Raw genomic sequence first — 20,953 nt, forward strand, 5'->3', positions numbered from 1 at the left:
CAGAACAGGGTCTCAAATTTAGAAAACCAACTTATGCTTGCTTAAGGGGAAAGGTGAGTTGGGGTGCTGCATAAAACCAGAGATTGAAATCAGCACAGATAAAGTTCCTTAAGCCAAATATGGAATAGACAAGAGCTACTCCTTGCTCAACGAAATGGACTCAACACCCCATATTAAACGCCTAAGAATGTACCTGACTAGTAAGTATCTTAAAATCTATGGATTGCTATTTCTCCAAAAGAGAATCAAGCGTGTGTACAGGGGCATAAACGCAGCAGTGATAGGATTGGAGAGGTTCGGTGAGCAAATGAAGACCCTTTGAAGTCATATTGCATGGTACCCATTACATGGGTCTCAACTCTCCAGGTTTAAGGTATTCTTCCTTCAGCTAAAACATGCATGTGGATCCCAGAGTATGATCAACCATGTGAACGGGAGACGTGATCAAATATGTCTCAGTTTTCCTCCCCTGGTACTCGGGTGCAACATTCCAGGCGCTTTACTAACACTCTCCCTACTTGGAGAGTCAGCGCCTTTAAACTCCTTTTGGCCCAGTTTGCAATTTCTGCGGAAGATGAACAGGAATAGGGAGAGCCAATGAGAGATTAGCTGGAGGTGTCTGGATGGGCAAATTTAACTCTCATTTCCCACCAGGAAGAGGAAATAACCAAAGGCTCAGCGTGCCGTGCTAGAACCAGATTAGGGCCTGAAGCCATCCTGCGGTGTGACGGCAAGCTCAAAAGAAAGCGAGTTGAAGAAAGGAGCTGAGGGGCACTGTAATTCACAAACCTGGAGAGTTATAAATGACAGCTATCGTCCAAAAATATACTGAAGTAAGGCTGCCAAGAGGACTTGAAAGCGGGGCAGAATTGCAGGAAACCGATTTCAGGAGGTAGACTGGAATTGCATTGAAAGCATAGGAAAAGAGGCAGAACGTCCACAATGATGCACTTGGCCAAAAAGGGCGTATGCGTTTTTTCCTGAATATATTCAGGAAAAAACACATACGCCCTTTTTGGCCAACCAAGCAAACTTGCAAAGAAAATCTGCACTACAATGAAGTCTCACTTCCCCCCGGTCAAAAGGGCCATCTGAAAAAAGTGTAAAATCATGAAAGGCAGGACAGGCCATGGAGAACTGGGAGCCTTGTTATGCTGATGGGCGGGATGTAAATTGCCAACAGACACTCGGGAGAAGTGTATGGTGTTTCCTGAAACATCTAAAAAACAAAGCAACAGAGCCTAGGGCACTTCCACTTATGGTCCTATAGATTAGGGAAATTAAAATCAAAAAGACACAGCCACCCCAAAGTTTGGGACGCCTCTGTTTACAAGAACCTCGTTTACCGTACAAGTTCAATATCACAGAAAGTGAAAAATGGATAAAGAACTTGTGGTACTTACGTACAATGCAGTATCACTCAGCAATGAAATCTATGTCATCAGGCCCGTAGCAGCATAATGAGTGGATTCAGGTACGATGATTCTAACTGAAATAAGTCACACAGAAACAGAAACATCATAAGATATCACTAATACACGGAATGTAAACTTGGCTACACAGGAACTGAATTCCAAAACAGAACAGGGTCTCAAATTTAGAAAACCAACTTATGCTTGCTTAAGGGGAAAGGTGAGTTGGGGTGCTGCATAAAACCAGAGATTGAAATGAGCACAGATAAAGTTCCTTAAGCCAAATATGGAATAGACAAGAGCTACTCCTTGCTCAACGAAATGGACTCAACACCCCATATTAAACGCCTAAGAATGTACCTGACTAGTAAGTATCTTAAAATCTATGGATTGCTATTTCTCCAAAAGAGAATCAAGCGTGTGTACAGGGGCATAAACGCAGCAGTGATAGGATTGGAGAGGTTCGGTGAGCAAATGAAGACCCTTTGAAGTCATATTGCATGGTACCCATTACATGGGTCTCAACTCTCCAGGTTTAAGGTATTCTTCCTTCATCTAAAACATGCATGTGGATCCCAGAGTATGATCAACCATGTGAACGGGAGACGTGATCAAATATGTCTCAGTTTTCCTCCCCTGGTACTCGGGTGCAACATTCCAGGCGCTTTACTAACACTCTCCCCACTTGGAGAGTCAGCGCCTTTAAACTCCTTTTGGCCCAGTTTGCAATTTCTGCGGAAGATGAACAGGAATAGGGAGAACCAATGAGAGATTAGCTGGAGGTGTCTGGATGGGCAAATTTAACTCTCATTTCCCACCAGGAAGAGGAAATAACCAAAGGCTCAGCGTGCCGTGCTAGAACCAGATTAGGGCCTGAAGCCATCCTGCGGTGTGGCGGCAAGCTCAAAAGAAAGCGAGTTGAAGAAAGGAGCTGAGGGGCACTGTAATTCACAAACCTGGAGAGTTATAAATGACAGCTATCGTCCAAAAATATACTGAAGTAAGGCTGCCAAGAGGACTTGAAAGCGGGGCAGAATTGCAGGAAACCGATTTCAGGAGGTAGACTGGAATTGCATTGAAAGCATAGGAAAAGAGGCAGAACGTCCACAATGATGCACTTGGCCAAAAAGGGCGTATGCGTTTTTTCCTGAATATATTCAGGAAAAAACACATACGCCCTTTTTGGCCAACCAAGCAAACTTGCAAAGAAAATCTGCACTACAATGAAGTCTCACTTCCCCCCGGTCAAAAGGGCCATCTGAAAAAAGTGTAAAATCATGAAAGGCAGGACAGGCCATGGAGAACTGGGAGCCTTGTTATGCTGATGGGCGGGATGTAAATTGCCAACAGACACTCGGGAGAAGTGTATGGTGTTTCCTGAAACATCTAAAAAACAAAGCAACAGAGCCTAGGGCACTTCCACTTATGGTCCTATAGCTTAGGGAAATTAAAATCAAAAAGACACAGCCACCCCAAAGTTTGGGATGCCTCTGTTTACAAGAACCTCGTTTACCGTACAAGTTCAATATCACAGAAAGTGAAAAATGGATAAAGAACTTGTGGTACTTACGTACAATGCAGTATCACTCAGCAATGAAATCTATGTCATCAGGCCCATAGCAGCATAATGAGTGGATTCAGGTACGATGATTCTAACTGAAATAAGTCACACAGAAAAAGAAACATCATAAGATATGAGTAATACACGGAATGTAAACTTGGCTACACAGGAACTGAATTACAGAACAGAACAGGGTCTCAAATTTAGAAAACCAACTTATGCTTGCTTAAGGGTAAAGGTGAGTTGGGGTGCTGCATAAAACCAGAGATTGAAATGAGCACAGATAAAGTTCCTTAAGCCAAATATGGAATAGACAAGAGCTACTCCTTGCTCAACGAAATGGACTCAACACCGCATATTAAACGCCTAAGAATGTACCTGACTAGTAAGTATCTTAAAACCTATGGATTGCTATGTCTCCAAAAGAGAATCAAGCGTGTGTACAGGGGCATAAACGCAGCAGTGATAGGATTGGAGAGGTTCGGTGAGCAAATGAAGACCCTTTGAAGTCATATTGCATGGTACCCATTACACGGTTCTCAACTCTCCAGGTTTAAGGTATTCTTCCTTCAGCTAAAACATGCATGTGGAACCCAGAGTATGATCAACCGTGTGATCGGGAGACGTGTTCAAATATGTCTCAGTTTTCGTACCCTGGTACTCGGGTGCAACATTCTAGACGCTTTACTAACACTCTCCCGACTTGGAGAGTCAGTCCCTTTAACCTCCTGTTTGGCCCAGTTTGCAATTTCTGCGGAAGATGAACAGGAATAGCGAGAACCAATGAGAGACTAGCTGAAGGTTTCTGGACGGGCAAATTTAACTCTCATTTCCCACCAGGAAGAGGAATTAACCAAAGGATCAGCATGCCGTGCCAGAACCATATTAAGGCCTGAAGCCATCCTGCGTTGTTGCGGCCAGGTCACAAGAAAGCGAGTTGAAGAAAGGAGCTCAGGGGCACTGTATTTCACAAACCTGCAGAGTTATAAATGACAGCTATCGTCCAAAAATATACTGAAGTAAGGCTGCCAAGAGGACTTGAAAGCGGGGCAGAATTGCAGGAAACCGATTTCAGGAGGTAGACTGGAATTGCATTGAAAGCATAGGAAAAGAGGCAGAACGTCCACAATGATGCACTTGGCCAAAAAGGGCGTATGCGTTTTTTCCTGAATATATTCAGGAAAAAACGCATACGCCCTTTTTGGCCAACCAAGCAAACTTGCAAAGGAAATCTGCACTACAATGAAGTCTCACTTCCCCCCGGTCAAAAGGGCCATCTGAAAAAAGTGTAAAATCATGAAAGGCAGGACAGGCCATGGAGAACTGGGCGCCTTGTTATGCTGATGGGCGGGATGTAAATTGCCAACAGACACTCGGGAGAAGTGTATGGTGTTTCCTGAAACATCTAAAAAACAAAGCAACAGAGCCTAGGGCACTTCCACTTATGGTCCTATAGCTTAGGGAAATTAAAATCAAAAAGACACAGCCACCCCAAAGTTTGGGATGCCTCTGTTTACAAGAACCTCGTTTACCATACAAGTTCAATATCACAGAAAGTGAAAAATGGATAAAGAACTTGTGGTACTTACGTACAATGCAGTATCACTCAGCAATGAAATCTATGTCATCAGGCCCGTAGCAGCATAATGAGTGGATTCAGGTACGATGATTCTAACTGAAATAAGTCACACAGAAAAAGAAACATCATAAGATATCACTAATACACGGAATGTAAACTTGGCTACACAGGAACTGAATTCCAAAACAGAACAGGGTCTCAAATTTAGAAAACCAACTTATGCTTGCTTAAGGGGAAAGGTGAGTTGGGGTGCTGCATAAAACCAGAGATTGAAATGAGCACAGATAAAGTTCCTTAAGCCAAATATGGAATAGACAAGAGCTACTCCTTGCTCAACAAAATGGACTCAACACCGCATATTAAACGCCTAAGAATGTACCTGACTAGTAAGTATCTTAAAACCTATGGATTGCTATGTCTCCAAAAGAGAATCAAGTGTGTGTACAGGGGCATAAACGCAGCAGTGATAGGATTGGAGAGGTTCGGTGAGCAAATGAAGACCCTTTGAAGTCATATTGCATGGTACCCATTACATGGGTCTCAACTCTCCAGGTTTAAGGTATTCTTCCTTCAGCTAAAACATGCATGTGGAACCCAGAGTATGATCAACCGTGTGAACGGGAGACGTGTTCAAATATGTCTCAGTTTTCCTCCCCTGGTACTCGGGTGCAACATTCCAGACGCTTTACTAACACTCTCCCCACTTGGAGAGTCAGCGCCTTTAAACTCCTGTTTGGCCCAGTTTGCAATTTCTGCGGAAGATGAACAGGAATAGGGAGAACCAATGAGAGACTAGCTGGAGGTGTCTGGACGGGCAAATTTAACTCTCATTTCCCACCAGGAAGAGGAAATAACCAAAGGCTCAGCATGCCGTGCCCGAAACAGATTAGGGCCTGAAGCCATCCTGCGGTGTTGCGGCCAGGTCACAAGAAAGCGAGTTGAAGAAAGGAGCTCAGGGGCACTGCAATTCACAAACCTGCAGAGTTATAAATGACAGCTATCGTCCAAAAATATACTGAAGTAAGGCTGCCAAGAGGACTTGAAAGCGGGGCAGAATTGCAGGAAACCGATTTCAGGAGGTAGACTGGAATTGCATTGAAAGCATAGGAAAAGAGGCAGAACGTCCACAATGATGCACTTGGCCAAAAAGGGCGTATGCGTTTTTTCCTGAATATATTCAGCAAAAAACGCATACGCCCTTTTTGGCCAACCAAGCAAACTTGCAAAGGAAATCTGCACTACAATGAAGTCTCACTTCCCCCGGGTCAAAAGGGCCATCTGAAAAAAGTGTAAAATCCAGAAAGGCAGGACAGGCCATGGAGAACTGGGAGCCTTGTTATGCTGATGGACGGGATGTAAATTGCCAACAGACACTCGGGAGAAGTGTATGGTGTTTCCTGAAACATCTAAAAAACAAAGCAACAGAGCGTAGGGCACTTCCACTTATGGTCCTATAGCTTAGGGAAATTAAAATCAAAAAGACACAGCCACCCCAAAGTTTGGGACGCCTCTGTTTACAAGAACCTCGTTTACAGTACAAGTTCAACATCGCAGAAAGTGAAAAATGGATAAAGAAGTTGTGGTATTTACTTACAAAACAATATCACTCAGCAATGAAATCTATGTCATCAGGCCCTTAGCAGCACAATGAGTGGATTCAGGTATGATGATTCTAACTGAAATAAGTCACACAGAAAAAGAAACATCATAAGATATCAGTAATACACGGACTGTAAACTTGGCTACACAGGAACTGAATTCCAAAACAGAACAGTGTTTCAAATTTAGACAACCAACTTATGCTTGCTTAAGGGTAAAGGTGAGTTGGGGTGCTGCATAAAACCAGTGATCGAAATGAGCACAGATAAAGTTCCTTAAGCCAAATATGGAATAGACAAGAGCTACTCCTTGCTCAACGAAATGGACTCAACACTGCATATTAAACGCCTAAGAATGTACCTGACTAGTAAGTATCTTAAAACCTATGGATTGCTCTGTCTCCGAAAGAGAATCAAGCATGTGTACAGAGGCATAAACGCAGCAGTGATAGGATTGGAGAGGTTCGGTGAGCAAATGAAGACCCTTTGAAGTCATATTGCATGGTACCCATTCCACGGGTTTCAACTACCCAGGTTTAAGGTGTTCTTCCTTCAGCTAAAACATGCATGTGGAACCTAGAGTATGATCAACCATGTGATCGGGAGACGTGTTCAAATATGTCTCAGTTTTCGTACCCTGGTACTCGGGTGCAACATTCCATACGCTTTACTAACACTCTCCCGACTTGGAGAGTCAGTCCCTTTAACCTCCTGTTTGGCCCAGTTTGCAATTTCTGCGGAAGATGAACAGGAATAGCGAGAACCAATGAGAGACTAGCTGGAGGTGTCTGGACGGGCAAATTTAACTCTCATTTCCCAACAGGAAGAGGAAATAACCAAAGGCTCAGCATGCCGTGCCGGAACCAGATTAGGGCCTGAAGCCATCCTGTGGTGTTGCGGCCAGCTCAACAAAAAGCGAGTTGAAGAAAGGAGCTCAGGGGCACTGTAATTCACAAACCTGCAGAGTTATAAATGACAGCTATCGTCCAAAAATATACTGAAGTAAGGCTGACAAGAGGACTTGAAAGCGGGGCAGAATTGCAGGAAACTGATTTCAGGAGGTAGACTGGAATTGCATTGAAAGCATAGGAAAAGAGGCAGAACGTCCACAATGATGCACTTGGCCAAAAAGGGCATATGCGTTTTTTCCTGAATATATTCAGGAAAAAACGCATATGCAATTTTTGGCCAACCAAGCAAGCTTGCAAAGGAAATCTGCTCTACAATGAAGTCTCACTTCCCCCCGGTCAAAAGGGCCATCTGAAAAAAGTGTAAAATCCAGAAAGGCAGGACAGGCCATGGAGAACTGGGAGCCTTGTTATGCTGATGGGCGGGATGTAAATTGCCAACAGACACTCGGGAGAAGTGTATGCTGTTTCCTGAAACATCTAAAAAACAAAGCAACAGAGCCTAGGGCACTTCCACTTATGGTCCTATAGCTTAGGGAAATTAAAATCAAAAAGACACAGCCACCCCAAAGTTTGGGACGCCTCTGTTTACAAGAACCTCGTTTACCATACAAGTTCAATATCACAGAAAGTGAAAAGTGGATAAAGAACTTGTGGTACTTAAGTACAATGCAGTATCACTCAGCAATGAAATCTATGTCATCAGGCCCGTAGCAGCATAATGAGTGGATTCAGGTACGATGATTCTAACTGAAATAAGTCACACAGAAAAAGAAACATCATAAGATATCAGTAATACACTGAATGTAAACCTGGCTACACAGGAACTGAATTACAGAACAGAATAGGGTCTCAAATTTAGAAAAGCAACTTATGCTTGCTTAAGGGGAAAGGGGAGTTGGGGTGCTGCATAAAACCAGAGATCGAAATGAGCACAGATAAAGTTCCTTAAGCCAAATATAGAAGAGACAAGAACTACTCCTTGCTCAACGAAATGGACTCAACACCGCATATTAAACGCCTAAGAATGTACCTGACTAGTAAGTATCTTAAAACCTATGGATTGCTATGTCTCTGAAAGAGAATCAAACATGTGTACAGGGGCATTAACGCAGCAGTGATAGGATTGGAGAGTTTCGGTGAGCAAATGAAGACCCTTTGAAATCATATTGCATGATACCCATTCCACGGGTTTCAACTACCCAGATTTATGGTATTCTTCCTTCAGCTAAAACATGCATGTGGAAGCTAGAGTATGATCAACCATGTGATCGGGAGACGTGTTCAAATATGTCTCAGTTTTCGTACCCTGGTACTCGGGTGCAACATTCCAGACGCTTTACTAACACTCTCCCCACTTGGAGAGTCAGCGCCTTTAACCTCCTGTTTGGCCCAGTTTGCAATTTCTGCGGAAGATGAACAGGAATAGCGAGAACCAATGAGAGACTAGCTGGAGGTGTCTGGACGGGCAAATTTAACTCTCATTTCCCACCAGGAAGAGGAATTAACCAAAGGCTCAGCGTGCCGTGCCGGAACCAGATTAGGGCCTGAAGCCATCCTGCGGTGTTGTGGCCAGCTCACAAGAAAGCGAGTTGAAGAAAGGAGCTCAGGGGCACTGTATTTCACAAACCTGCAGAGTTATAAATGACAGCTATCGTCCAAAAATAGACTGAAGTAAGGCTGCCAAGAGGACTTGATAGCGGGGCAGAATTGCAGGAAACCGATTTCAGGAGGTAGACTGGAATTGCATTGAAAGCATAGGAAAAGAGGCAGAATGTCCACAATGATGCACTTGGCCAAAAAGGGCGTATGCGTTTTTTCCTGAATATATTCAGGAAAAAACGCATACGCCCTTTTTGGACAACCAAGCAAGCTTGCAAAGGAAATCTGCACTACAATGAAGTCTCACTTCCCCCGGTCAAAAGGGCCATCTGAAAAAAGTGTAAAATCCAGAAAGGCAGGACAGGCCATGGAGAACTGGGAGCCTTGTTATGCTGATGGGTGGGATGTAAATTGCCAACAGACACTTGGGAGAAGTGTATGGTGTTTCCTGAAACATCTAAAAAACAAAGCAACAGAGCCTAGAGCACTTCCACTTATGGTCCTATAGCTTAGGGAAATTAAAATCAAAAAGACACAGCCACCCCAAAGTTTGGGACGCCTCTGTTTACAAGAACCTCGTTTACAGTACAAGTTCAACATCGCAGAAAGTGAAAAATGGATAAAGAAGTTTTGATATTTACTTACAAAGCAATATCACTCAGCAATGAAATCTATGTCATCAGGCCCTTAGCAGCACAATGAGAGGATTCAGGTATGATGATTCTAACTGAAATAAGTCACACAGAAAAAGAAACATCATAAGATATCAATAATACACGGAATGTAAACTTGGCTACACAGGAACTGAATTACAGAACAGAACAGGGTCTCAAATTTAGAAAACCAACTTATGCTTGCTTAAGGGTAAAGGTGAGTTGGGGTGCTGCATAAAACCAGAGATTGAAATGAGCACAGATAAAGTTCCTTAAGCCAAATATGGGATAGACAAGAGCTACTCCTTGCTCAACAAATTGGACTCAACACCCCATATTAAACGCCTAAGAATGTACCTGACTAGTAAGTATCTTAAAACCAATGGATTGCTATGTCTCCAAAGGAGAATCAAGCGTGTGTACAGGGGCATAAATGCAGCAGTGATAGGATTGGAGAGGTTTGGTGAGTAAACGAAGACCCTTTGAAATCATATTGCATGGTACCCATTGCACGGGTCTCAACTCTCCAGGTTTAAGGTATTCTTCCTTCAGCTAAAACATGCATGTGAAACCTAGGGTATGATCAACCATGTGATCGGGAGACGTGTTCAAATATGTCTCCGTTTTCGTATGCTGGTACTCGGGTGCAACATTCCAGACGCTTTACTAACACTCTCCCGACTTGGAGAGTCAGTGCCTTTAACCTCCTGTTTGGCCCAGTTTGCAAATTCTGCGGAAGATGAACAGGAATAGGGAGAACCAATGAGAGACTAGCTGGAGGTGTCTGGACGGGCAAATTTAACTCTCATTTCCCACCAGGAAGAGGAAATAACCAAAGGCTCAGCGTGCCGTGCTGGATCCAGATTAGGGCCTGAAGCCATCCTGCGGTTTTACGGCCAGGTCACAAGAAAGCGAGTTGAAGAAAGGAGCTCAGGGGCACTGTAATTCACAAACCTGCAGAGTTATAAATGACAGCTATCGTCCAAAAATATACTGAAGTAAGGCTGCCAAGAGGACTTGAAAGCGGGGCAGAATTGCAGGAAACCGATTTCAGGAGGTAGACTGGAATTGCATTGAAAGCATAGGAAAAGAGGCAGAACGTCCACAATGATGCACTTGGCCAAAAAGGGCATATGCGTTTTTTCCTGAATATATTCAGGAAAAAACGCATACGCCCTTTTTGGCCAACCAAGCAAGCTTGCAAAGGAAATCTGCTCTACAATGAAGTCTCACTTCCCCCCGGTCAAAAGGGCCATCTGAAAAAAGTGTAAAATCCAGAAAGGCAGGACAGGCCATGGAGAACTGGGAGCCTTGTTATGCTGATGGGCGGGATGTAAATTGCCAACAGACACTTGGGAGAAGTGTATGGTGTTTCCTGAAACATCTAAAAAACAAAGCAACAGAGCCTAGGGCACTTCCACTTATGGTCCTATAGCTTAGGGAAATTAAAATCAAAAAGATACAGCCACCCCAAAGTTTGGAACGGCTCTGTTTACAAGAACCTCGTTTACCGTACAAGTTCAATATCACAGAAAGTGAAAAATGGATAAAGAACTTGTGGTACTTACGTACAATGCAGTATCACTCAGCAATGAAATCTATGTCATCAGGCCCTTAGCAGCACAATGAGTGGATTCAGGTATGAAGATTCTAACTGAAATAAGTCACACAGAAAATGAAACATCATAATATATCACTAATACACAGAATGTAAACTTGGCTATACAGGAACTGAATTCCAAAACAGAACAGGGTCTCAAATTTAGAAAACCAACTTATGCTTGCTTAAGGGTAAAGGTGAGTTGGGGTGCTGCATAAAACCAGAGATTGAAATGAGCACAGATAAAGTTCCTTAAGCCAAATATGGAATAGACAAGAGCTACTCCTTGCTCAACGAAATGGACTCAACACCCCATATTAAATGCCTAAGAATGTACGTGACTAGTAAGTATCTTAAAACCTATGGATTGCTATGTCTCCAAAAGAGAATCAAGCGTGTGTACAGGGGCATAAACGCAGCAGTGATAGGATTGGAGAGGTTTGGTGAGCAAATGAAGACCCTTTGAAGTCATATGGCATGGTACCCATTCCATGGGTCTCAACTCTCCAGGTTTAAGGGATTTTTCCTACAGCTGAAACATGCATGTGGAACCCAGAGTATGATCAACCGTGTGATTGGGAGACGTGTTCAAATATGTCTCGGTTCTCGTCCCCTGGTACTCGGGTGCAACATTCCAGACGCTTTACTAACACTCTCCCGACTTGGAGAGTTAGTGCCTTTAAGCTCCTGTTTGGCCCACTTTGCAATTTCTGCGGAAGATGAACAGGAATAGGGAGAACCAATGAGAGACTACCTGGAGGTGTCTGGACGGGCAAATTTAACTCTCATTTCCCAGCAGGAAGAGGAATTAACCAAAGGCTCAGCGTGCCGTGCCAGAACCAGATTAGGGCCTGAAGCAATCCTGCGGTGTTGCGGCCAGGTCACAAGAAAGCGAGTTGAAGAAAGGAGCTCAGGGGCACTGTAATTCACAAACCTGCAGAGTTATAAATGACAGCTATCGTCCAAAAATATACTGAAGTAAGGCTGCCAAGAGGACTTGAAAGCGGGGCAGAATTGCAGGAAACCGATTTCAGGAGGTAGACTGGAATTGCATTGAAAGCATAGGAAAAGAGGCAGAACGTCCACAATGATGCACTTGGCCAAAAAGGGCGTATGCGTTTTTTCCTGAATATATTCAGGAAAAAACGCATACGCCATTTTTGGCCAAACAAGCAAGCTTGCAAAGGAAATCTGCACTACAATGAAGTCTCACTTCCACCAGGTCAAAAGGGCCACCTGAAAAACGTGTAAAATCCAGAAAGGCAGGACAGGCCATGGAGAACTGGGAGCCTTGTTATGCTGATGGGCGGGATGTAAATTGCCAACAGACACTCGGGAGAAGTGTATGGTGTTTCCTGAAACATCTAAAAAACAAAGCAACAGAGCCTAGGGCACTTCCACTTATGGTCCTATAGCTTAGGGAAATTAAAATCAAAAAGACACAGCCACCCCAAATTTTGGGACGGCTCTGTTTACAAGAACCTCGTTCACGGTACAAGTTCAATATCGCTGAAAGTGAAAAATGGATGAAGAACTTGTGGTACTTACGTACAATGCAATATCACTCAACAATGAAATCTATGTCATCAGGCCCGTAGCAGCATAATGAGTGGATTCAGGTTTGATGATTCTAACTGAAATAAGTCACACAGAAAAAGAAACATCATAAGATATCACTAATACACGGAATGTGAACTTGGCTACACATGAACTGAGTTACAGAACAGAACAGGGTCTCAAGTTTAGAAAACCAACTTATGTTTGCTTAAGTGGGAAGGTGAGTTGGGGTGCTGCATAAAACCAGAGTTTGAAATTAGCACAGATACCGTTCCATAAGCCAAATATGTAATAGACAAGACCTACCCCTTGCTCAACAAAATGGACTCAACAATGAGGTATCACCTCACACCTGATAGAATGGGCATCATCAGAAAATCTACAAACAAAAATGCTGGAAAGGGTGTGGAGAAAAGGAACACTCTTCCACTATTGTTGGGAATATAAATTGATACAGTCACTATGGAGAACAATATGGAGTTTCTTAAGAAACTAACAATAGAATTACCATATGATACAGCAATCCCAGTACTGGACATATACCCAGACAAAACCATAAATCAAAAAGAGACATTCACCACAATGTTCATTGCATCACTATTTACAATATCGAGGTAATGGAAGCAATCTAAATGCCCACAGACAGACGAATGCATAAAGCTGTGGTACATATATAAAATGGAATATTACTGAGCCACGAAAAGGAATGAAATTGGGTCATTTGTAGAGACGTCGATGGATCTAGAGACTGTCATACAGAGTGAAGTAAGTCAGAAAGAGAAAAACAAATCTTGTATATTCATGCATATATGTGGAACCTAGAAAAACTGTACAGATTAACCATTTTGCAAGGCATAAATAGAGCAACAGATGTAGACAACAAATGTATGGACAACAAGGGGGGAAAGCTGTTGGGGGGGTGGTTGTGGGAGGAGTTGAGAGACTGGGATTGGCATGTATACATTTATATGTATAAAATAGATAACCAATAAGAACCTGCTGTATAAAAATATAAAATAAAATTCAAAATTAAAAAGAAATAAAATTTAAAAAATAAAACAGAAAAAACAATTATTCCCTTCACATACATGTATTCATATGAATAAATTATTTCCATGCTTATATCTGTAAATACAAAAAAGAGGAATAAAATCTACCTTGAACCAAAAACGAAAAAGAGAAAAAAAACACAGAACCCACCAGTTACACAGAGGAAAACCGTATCAGGGCACTTGCTCCAGTTGTAAACAATTCTGAAGTTGGTCAGTGGTGGGGAATCGTCTCCCATTCAGCCAGCAGCCCCCACGCAACAAGCGTCCTCATTGCAAAGCTGGGGCACCGTGCCGAGGCATCTGTGAGTAAACGTGAGCTGAGCCCCAGGCCAGTTGCTGCTGAACTATTCCCACCCATCCCAGGTAAAACACCTGAATATATACAAGGACTTGAAAGCCTAGAGGAAGGGCCATAGAGCCACACGAGTGACAGCATGCCGGCCGACTTGGTGCCTGCAGGCCAGCCAGGATGGTCCTGGCCCTGGGTGCTCTTCTGGAAGATTTCCATTTCCCTGCCTGAGATACCCGTCCTGTCCCTGCCCCCACTGCTTTTTTCCTTCCTCACCTCTGCCCAGGGAGAAATTCCAGCAGCAGGTATGGGTGACACATCCTCTTCTTTAGCAGGTGGCAGCCTGGCAACTGCTGCAGAAAGTCCAGCAGAGCCCCACTCACACTGGGCCACCCACAAAGCCGTGGCCTCTCACTCCCTCCCACCAGCCCAGCCCCGAGACTGCTGACAGGGCAGAGAAAATGGTGTCAGGCACGGCTGCAGGGGCTCTTGCTGCCTGGAGTGGTATTTATATTGATCTCAACCCAGGCACACCTGGGGAGGGCTGGCCGGCACGGTAAGGCTGCCCAGGTCAGCCAATCATCACCCCTCAGGGGCTCACAGTTGCAGAAAATGGAACTTGCTGAACCGGCCAGGTCCAAGGAACAGGTGTGGGCTCCTGAGAGTCAGGATAGACAAGGGGCTGCAGCTTTGGCTTGTTTTCTAATCATTTTATCTGGCCCATGAGTGGGAGACAACTTCAAGAAAACCCTCTCCTAATGAGAGGAACCCAGGAGTCAGGGAGAGGAGGGGTGGGTGGTGGTTGGAGAAAGAGGCCTGGTGCCCCGGGTGCAGTGGAAGTCTCTGGAAGACCAGGTGGAGGGAGGCCTCACGGAGTGAAGCCCAGGGTCACAGACCTGTCGCAGCTGCTGTTTGTTAGTTCAAGTCCTGCTCTGAGGTGCTCTGTGTCAGCTCTGAGCGACAGGTGAGCTGGGGGTGCTCTGCAATGAGGGCTATGTGCACGGTTCCTGTGTGCCCAGCCCTGCCACGGTACCTGCAAGGGTAGCTCTGTATCCTGGGAGGGGCCTGACCACGAGAGCCCCGTGGGCTGGGGTGGGGGTGGGGTACCTGCCCAGGTGAGCTCCATATTCTGGGATTGGTCTGACCACGAGAGCCCCATGGGCTGCTGGGGACCTGGTAAAGGATGTCAGGACAGTCAGTGAAGCCACCGAGGATATACCTCCAGTTGCTCCTAATTCCTACACCCTGCTGGTCATTCTACCAACCACCAGGACATGGTATTCTGTATTAGTCTTCAATGATGCCTTCTTTTGCATTCCATTAGTCCCAGAGTCACAAGAAATTTTGGCTTGTGAGTGGCAGGACTCAACATACAACTAAAACAATACTTCCAGGCCGTCTGGCCCCAAGGGTGCAAAAATTCCCACACCATCTTTGGGGAAAGCTTAGCTAAAGACCTAAAAGTTCTACCTCTGGAAAAGGAAATCCTCCTTCAGTACGCAGACGACATTCTGATCGCCAGCCCTACTAAGGAGGCCTCTGAACTACCAAGCCAATAAAGGATAGAAGTTGTCCAAGAAAAAGCTCAAATATCACAGACTGCGGTGACCTGCCTGGGCTTCATTCTCACAGAAGGTCGGAGAAGCCCATCCCAGGAAAGGGAAGAAACCATTTTCAGCCTTACCCCTTTCTAAAACTAGAAGACAGCTTAGGGGTTCCTGGGGAGGCCAGGGTTTGCTGCTTCTGGATCCCTAACTACAGTCTACTAGCTGGGTCTCTATATGAAACACTGAAAGGAAAAGATGATGATCCTTTTGAATAGAATCCAGAAGTGACCTTTCAAGAATGGAAAGAGCAGTCAATTCAGACCCTTGCCCTGGAACTCCCTAATTTAGCTAAACCCTTTGACCTTTACATTCCCGGTGAAAGGTGAATCGCCATTGGAGAATTAGTGCAAAAACTGGGACCACTTGAAATGGAACAATGCAAGAATGCGATCCAGGTAGGATAAACTACGGTCACCAAGGGGCTTGGCCCACTGCCACATCTGGCCAAGATACTGGCGGTATCTAAAAACCTGGAAATCAGCAGCCCAAAAGGCCACCTCCCTCCTAAGGGAAAAGGACCCCACGTGGTGATCCTAACCACCAACCATGCCCTGAAGTTGCAGGGTTCGCTCCGTGGGCACACCGACCTCGAGTGAGGAGGCCCTCCAACTCCAACATCCAGAGAGATAACCGGGGGCAACAGGGCACCATGACGACTCGTGTGAACATCACTTGACCTGGAGTTTCTCTCATAAAACAACAAGAGTGTGTCCCAAAAGAGTAGACTACTGCTTGCAGGACTTACTGCACCCAGAGGGGAGCTAATAATCTTGGCAGGGGAACCGTATATCACACTGTCACCATAGAAAAGCCTACAGACATCGTGATGATGGTGGCCAATAAGACCGGCTGGACTCCTGTTTACTTCAAAAGGTTGTTGACTCAGTGGCCATCATGGTCCTTGATCACCACTGACCCTGGACTGTCTGGGAGTGGAGCGGGCAGGGCTCTGACACCTGGTGCTGTTTGTACATTAATTCAGGGGCCTAATTGAAGAAAGCGCAGACTACTGGTCAGAGCATCTAGGCTGGCAGAAACGGTCAGCCTAAGGTGGCCAAACAAATGTGGGGCGGGGTGAAACCGGCCCCCACAGCGTCTCTGCACATCTCTTTCCTGGACCCTTAAAGGTCATTAGAATCTATAACACTTCCAATGCTGGTGCTCAGGTGGACGAGCAGGGAGGCAGGGGTCCTGGGGACAATCAACGTCACCTGGAGGCTGCTGGGGAGAAGCTCTGACCCTCGCCCCAGGGTATGAGGGCTCCCAACTCAGCACTCAGCAGTTACAGAAGAAGGGTCTGCACCCTCAGCACTCCAAGAATGAGGAACGGGACAAAAGGCAGAGGAGGGGTTTGTCCCCAGCAAAGCCCATTAAAAATCCCTGGGAGATAAAAATAGAATCTGGGCAATAAAGTCAAGTCTAACCTTTTTTATCCTTTGTGCTTTGTCTAATTTCATGTGCTCCTAGGGTCCCGCATGCAGAGGTTCCACACCCGGCACTTCAGACCAGATTTCCTAGTGCAGAATGGCTGGGTCGACACCTCAGCTCCTGGGGCCCAGTGCAGACTCCGCGATATAGAGCCTGAGCTGCAGCCAACCCCGCCCTCGAGAGCTCCGCCCCCTCCCTCCCACTGACTCTGACAGGATCTCTACACAGCAGCCCAGCCCACAGCCCACGGGGTAGTGCATGCTCTCACCTCTCCATTCTCTGATCAAAATATAAAGTTTCCTTTGCTTGTGAACCAAACTCAGTCTCGATCTGTTGGCCCCAATGACACTGGGCAGGGGGACACTTGTTGGGGTCCACTCTGGAGGATCAGTAACAGAAATTGAGACTATTGTAACCTCAATGAACAGATGTGTGAGCCAAACTGTAGTTAACATAGAACAGTGTATAAGGCTCGGGTAAAATAAGATGTTTCTAACACTTCCATTTGATATTTCCATCACTTTATTATAAGCAAGTTCAGTGAAAAGGTTTGTCTTATTTGTCAGGTCAATATTAGAGAAACGAAGTGATTTCTTTCCAAGGATGTACATCTAATAATCTTGGTTAAACCTTCAATCTTGTTTTAAATGCTTTTCCATTGAAAATGATACCTCTCTTTCAGCTCCCCCATTTCTGAGAAGTATAAAATCTTATAATTTATTATTACCAAAGGGGAAAGGTGGGAGGAGGGATAAATTAACAGTTTGGGATTAACACATACACACTGCTATGTATAAAATAGATCATCAACAAGGAACTACTGTATAGCACAGGGAACTACACTCAACATTTTGCAATAACCTATAAGGGGAAATAATCTGAAAAAGAATAGATATTTTTATTGACATCATCTATCAATGACAGTTAAAGTGTAACCTAAGGGAAGCTGGTGGTGAGTGCTTCTGACCCTGAAGACTTCAATCATCTAAAGTTTGGACTCTGCCTACTTCCCAAGGCCCTTAATGAACATATGTGTAGCCGTAGCTTAAAAACTTCCCCAGTTTGGGTTTCGGGGAGACACTGATTTTGAAAAAGCCCTGGTGTTCTCCTTACATGAATGGGACTCTTCCTACTGCTAAAACATGTCTGTCACACCCAGAGGATGGTATACCGTCTGATCGGGAAGAGTTTGGAAAAGGCATCTCATCTCCTCATCTCCTGGTGCTCGGGTTCACCCCTCCAGCGTCTTTACTAACAGTCTCCCCACTTGGAGATGTCAGCACTGTCAACATCCTGTTGCGTACAGTTTGGAATTTGTCCAGAGGATGAAGCGGAAGGATGAGGAACAATGAGAGACAAGTCCTAGGTGTTCAGACAGGCACATGTCACTCTAATTTCCAATCAGGAAGACGAATTGACCAAAGGCTAGGGTTGCCCATGGAAACAGTATAGGGCTTGAGGAAATCCTGCTGCTTTGTGGCCAGTTCCCATAAACACAAGTTGAACAATGGAACTCAGGGGCAGTAAAATTCACGAAACTGCAGAGTTGAAAATATCCATCACTGAAAAATGTCTTGAGGAAAGTCAGAGAAAAGGACTTGTAAGCAAGGGAGAATGGCAGGAAAGGGATTTGAGGAGGTAGAAAGGACTCGCCATTAAGCACAAGAAAAGGAGCTGAACATTGCCAACATTGCAGTTGGCCAAAAAGGGTGTATGCGTTTTTTTCTGTATATATTCAAGAAAAGGGCATACACTTTTTTAGCCAACCAAACAGGTGGGCACTGGAAGTCAATACTACAAAAGATATCACTTCGCATCAGTCAGAAGAGCCATCCTCATAAAGCATAAACAACAGAAATGCAGGACAGGGCAACGAGAAGAGGGAGCCCTGTGAGACTTATAGTGGAAATGTATATTGCCAACGGCCATTCTGGAGAAGTGTATTGTGTTTACTAAAGCATCTAAAAAATGAGCTACAGAGCATAGGGTACTTGCACTCATGGGCGTATATCTTGGGAAAAACAAAAATCGAGAGGACACAGGCACCCCAATGTTTACCCCCTCTCTGTTTAAAAGATCCTCGACTAGGATATAACTTAAATGTCTCTGGAGGGAAAAAATGGATAGAGATGTGGTACTTAGGTAGAGTGGAATATTATTCAGCCTGGAAATCAATGAAATATGGCCAGTTGTAACAACTCCGGAGGAGTTACGTATGATCATTCTAAGTGACAGAATTCAAAAAGAAAAAGACACATATCATAAGATATCACTTAAAGGTGGAATCCAAAATGGCTACACATGAAATAAATTACAAAACAAAAACATAGTCAAATATGTAGAAAACACGCATAAGGCTGCTAAACGGGAAAGGTGGGGAGGGGTGAGGCATCATCCAGGAGGTTGAAATTAGCAAAGATACCATTCCAAATACCAAACTGATAATCAACAAGGCCTACACGGTAGCTAAAAGAACTGCACTCAGCACACTCAAGTCACCGGAAAAGAATATATACAACTGGTAAGAATCTGAAAAAGAATTTATTGATAACTCTCTGTACGTGAATCAAGTGGATGTACAGCAGCAAGAAACAGAGCTTTGAAAATCAGCTGTAACCAATATAGTAATAAATTGAAAAAAATAAACGACAGAGAGACAGAGAAATCCTCTTACAACTTTTCCTCAGGGACGGTGATGCAACATGGATTGAACACATCTAGACCCACAGCAGGATGAGACATAAGGCTGGAAACTGTTTGCGCTAAGAGAAATGTGAGGTTGGGTGAGGAAATGCACACCCTTTAAAGTAATACTACCTGGTACCCATTCAATGGGTCCCAAATCTGCAGGTTCAAGGGATCTTCCTACAGCTAAAACATGCATGGAAAACCCAGAGGACTGTACACCATGTGATCGGGAGATGTGTCTAAAATGCACCTCATTTGTCCTCTCCTGGTGCTCCTGTTCACCATTCCAGCCACGTTACTTAGAATCTCCCCACTTGGAGAATCAGCACATTTCAACTTCTGTTTCACACGTTTTGCAAATTGTGAGGAGGATGAACGGGAAGAGGGGGAACCAATGAGAGAATAGTTGTAGGGGGTTGGACGGGCACATATCAATCTAATTTCCCATTAAGAATAAGAATTGAAAAAGGGCTCAGCCCGCCTCGCCGGAGCCAAAATAGGGACTGAAGCAATCCTGTGGGTTTGAGGCCAGCTCACAAAAGAGCAACTTAAAAAATGGAGCTCAGGGTCACTGCAATTCACAAACCTGCAGAGTTATAAATGAAAACTAACGTCCAAAAATATGTTGAGGTAAGGCAAAGAAGAGGATCTGAATGCAAGACAGAATTGCAAGAAACAGATTTCAAGAGATAGATTGGACTCATCTTTAAAGCACATGAAAAGCGGCAGAATTTCGACAATGATGCAGTTGGCCCAAAAGGGCATATGCGTTTTTCCTGATTATATCCAGGAAAAAACGCATACGCACTTGATGGGAAGGAAGCCCATATGGGCCAGCAAGCAATGCAAATGTGCACAACAAAGAAGTCTCATTTCCCACCGGTCAAAAGAGCCATCCTAAAAAATTGTAAAAACCAGAAATGCAGGACAGGCCATGGAGAACAGGGAGCCTTTATACGCTGATGGGCAGTGTGTGAACTGCCGAGAGCCACTCTGGAGAAGTGTATGGTGGTTCCTAAATCATCTAAGAAACAGAGCTACAGAGCATAGGACACTTCCAATCATGGGAGTATATCTAGGGAAGTCTAAAAATCAACAAGAAACAAGCACACCACAGTTTAGGGCTACTCTGTTTACAAGAACCTCAACTTCAGTACACCTTAAATATCCCAGGAAAGAGAACAATGGATAAAGAAGATGTGGTACTTATGTACAACGGAATATCTCTTCACCATGAAATCAATATAATAAGGCTAGTAGAAGGATAAAGAGTGGATTTAGGTCCGATAATACTACTTGAAATAAGTCAAACAGAAAAAGAAACATATCATAAGATATCACCTATAGAGGGAGGGTAAATATGGCTGCACAAGAAATGAATTACAGAACAGAACAGTGTCTCACATTTAGAAAACACAC

At 44.3% G+C, this 20,953-nt stretch overlaps 1 long non-coding RNA gene across 13 annotated transcripts in view; it reads right to left on the reverse strand.

Moving 5' to 3' along the window:
• The window catches only part of LOC307186525, a 2,785,769-nt gene that overhangs the window by 2,608,109 nt on the left and 156,707 nt on the right, over window positions 1-20,953 (reverse strand). For 4 of the 13 annotated variants that reach the window (XR_013828351.1, XR_013828352.1, XR_013828362.1 and 1 more), the window contains exon 2: window positions 7,719-7,808. This is a non-coding gene — a long non-coding RNA (uncharacterized lncRNA). Of the gene's footprint in view, window positions 1-7,718; window positions 7,809-13,670; window positions 16,587-17,114; window positions 18,494-20,953 lie in introns of those variants that run through there. The other 9 variants (XR_013828370.1, XR_013828371.1, XR_013828372.1 and 6 more) reach the window with 6 other exon arrangements.

This window comes from Stenella coeruleoalba (assembly GCF_951394435.1).
Source record: "Stenella coeruleoalba genome assembly, chromosome: 1".
NCBI classification, from domain to species: Eukaryota; Metazoa; Chordata; class Mammalia; order Artiodactyla; family Delphinidae; genus Stenella; species Stenella coeruleoalba.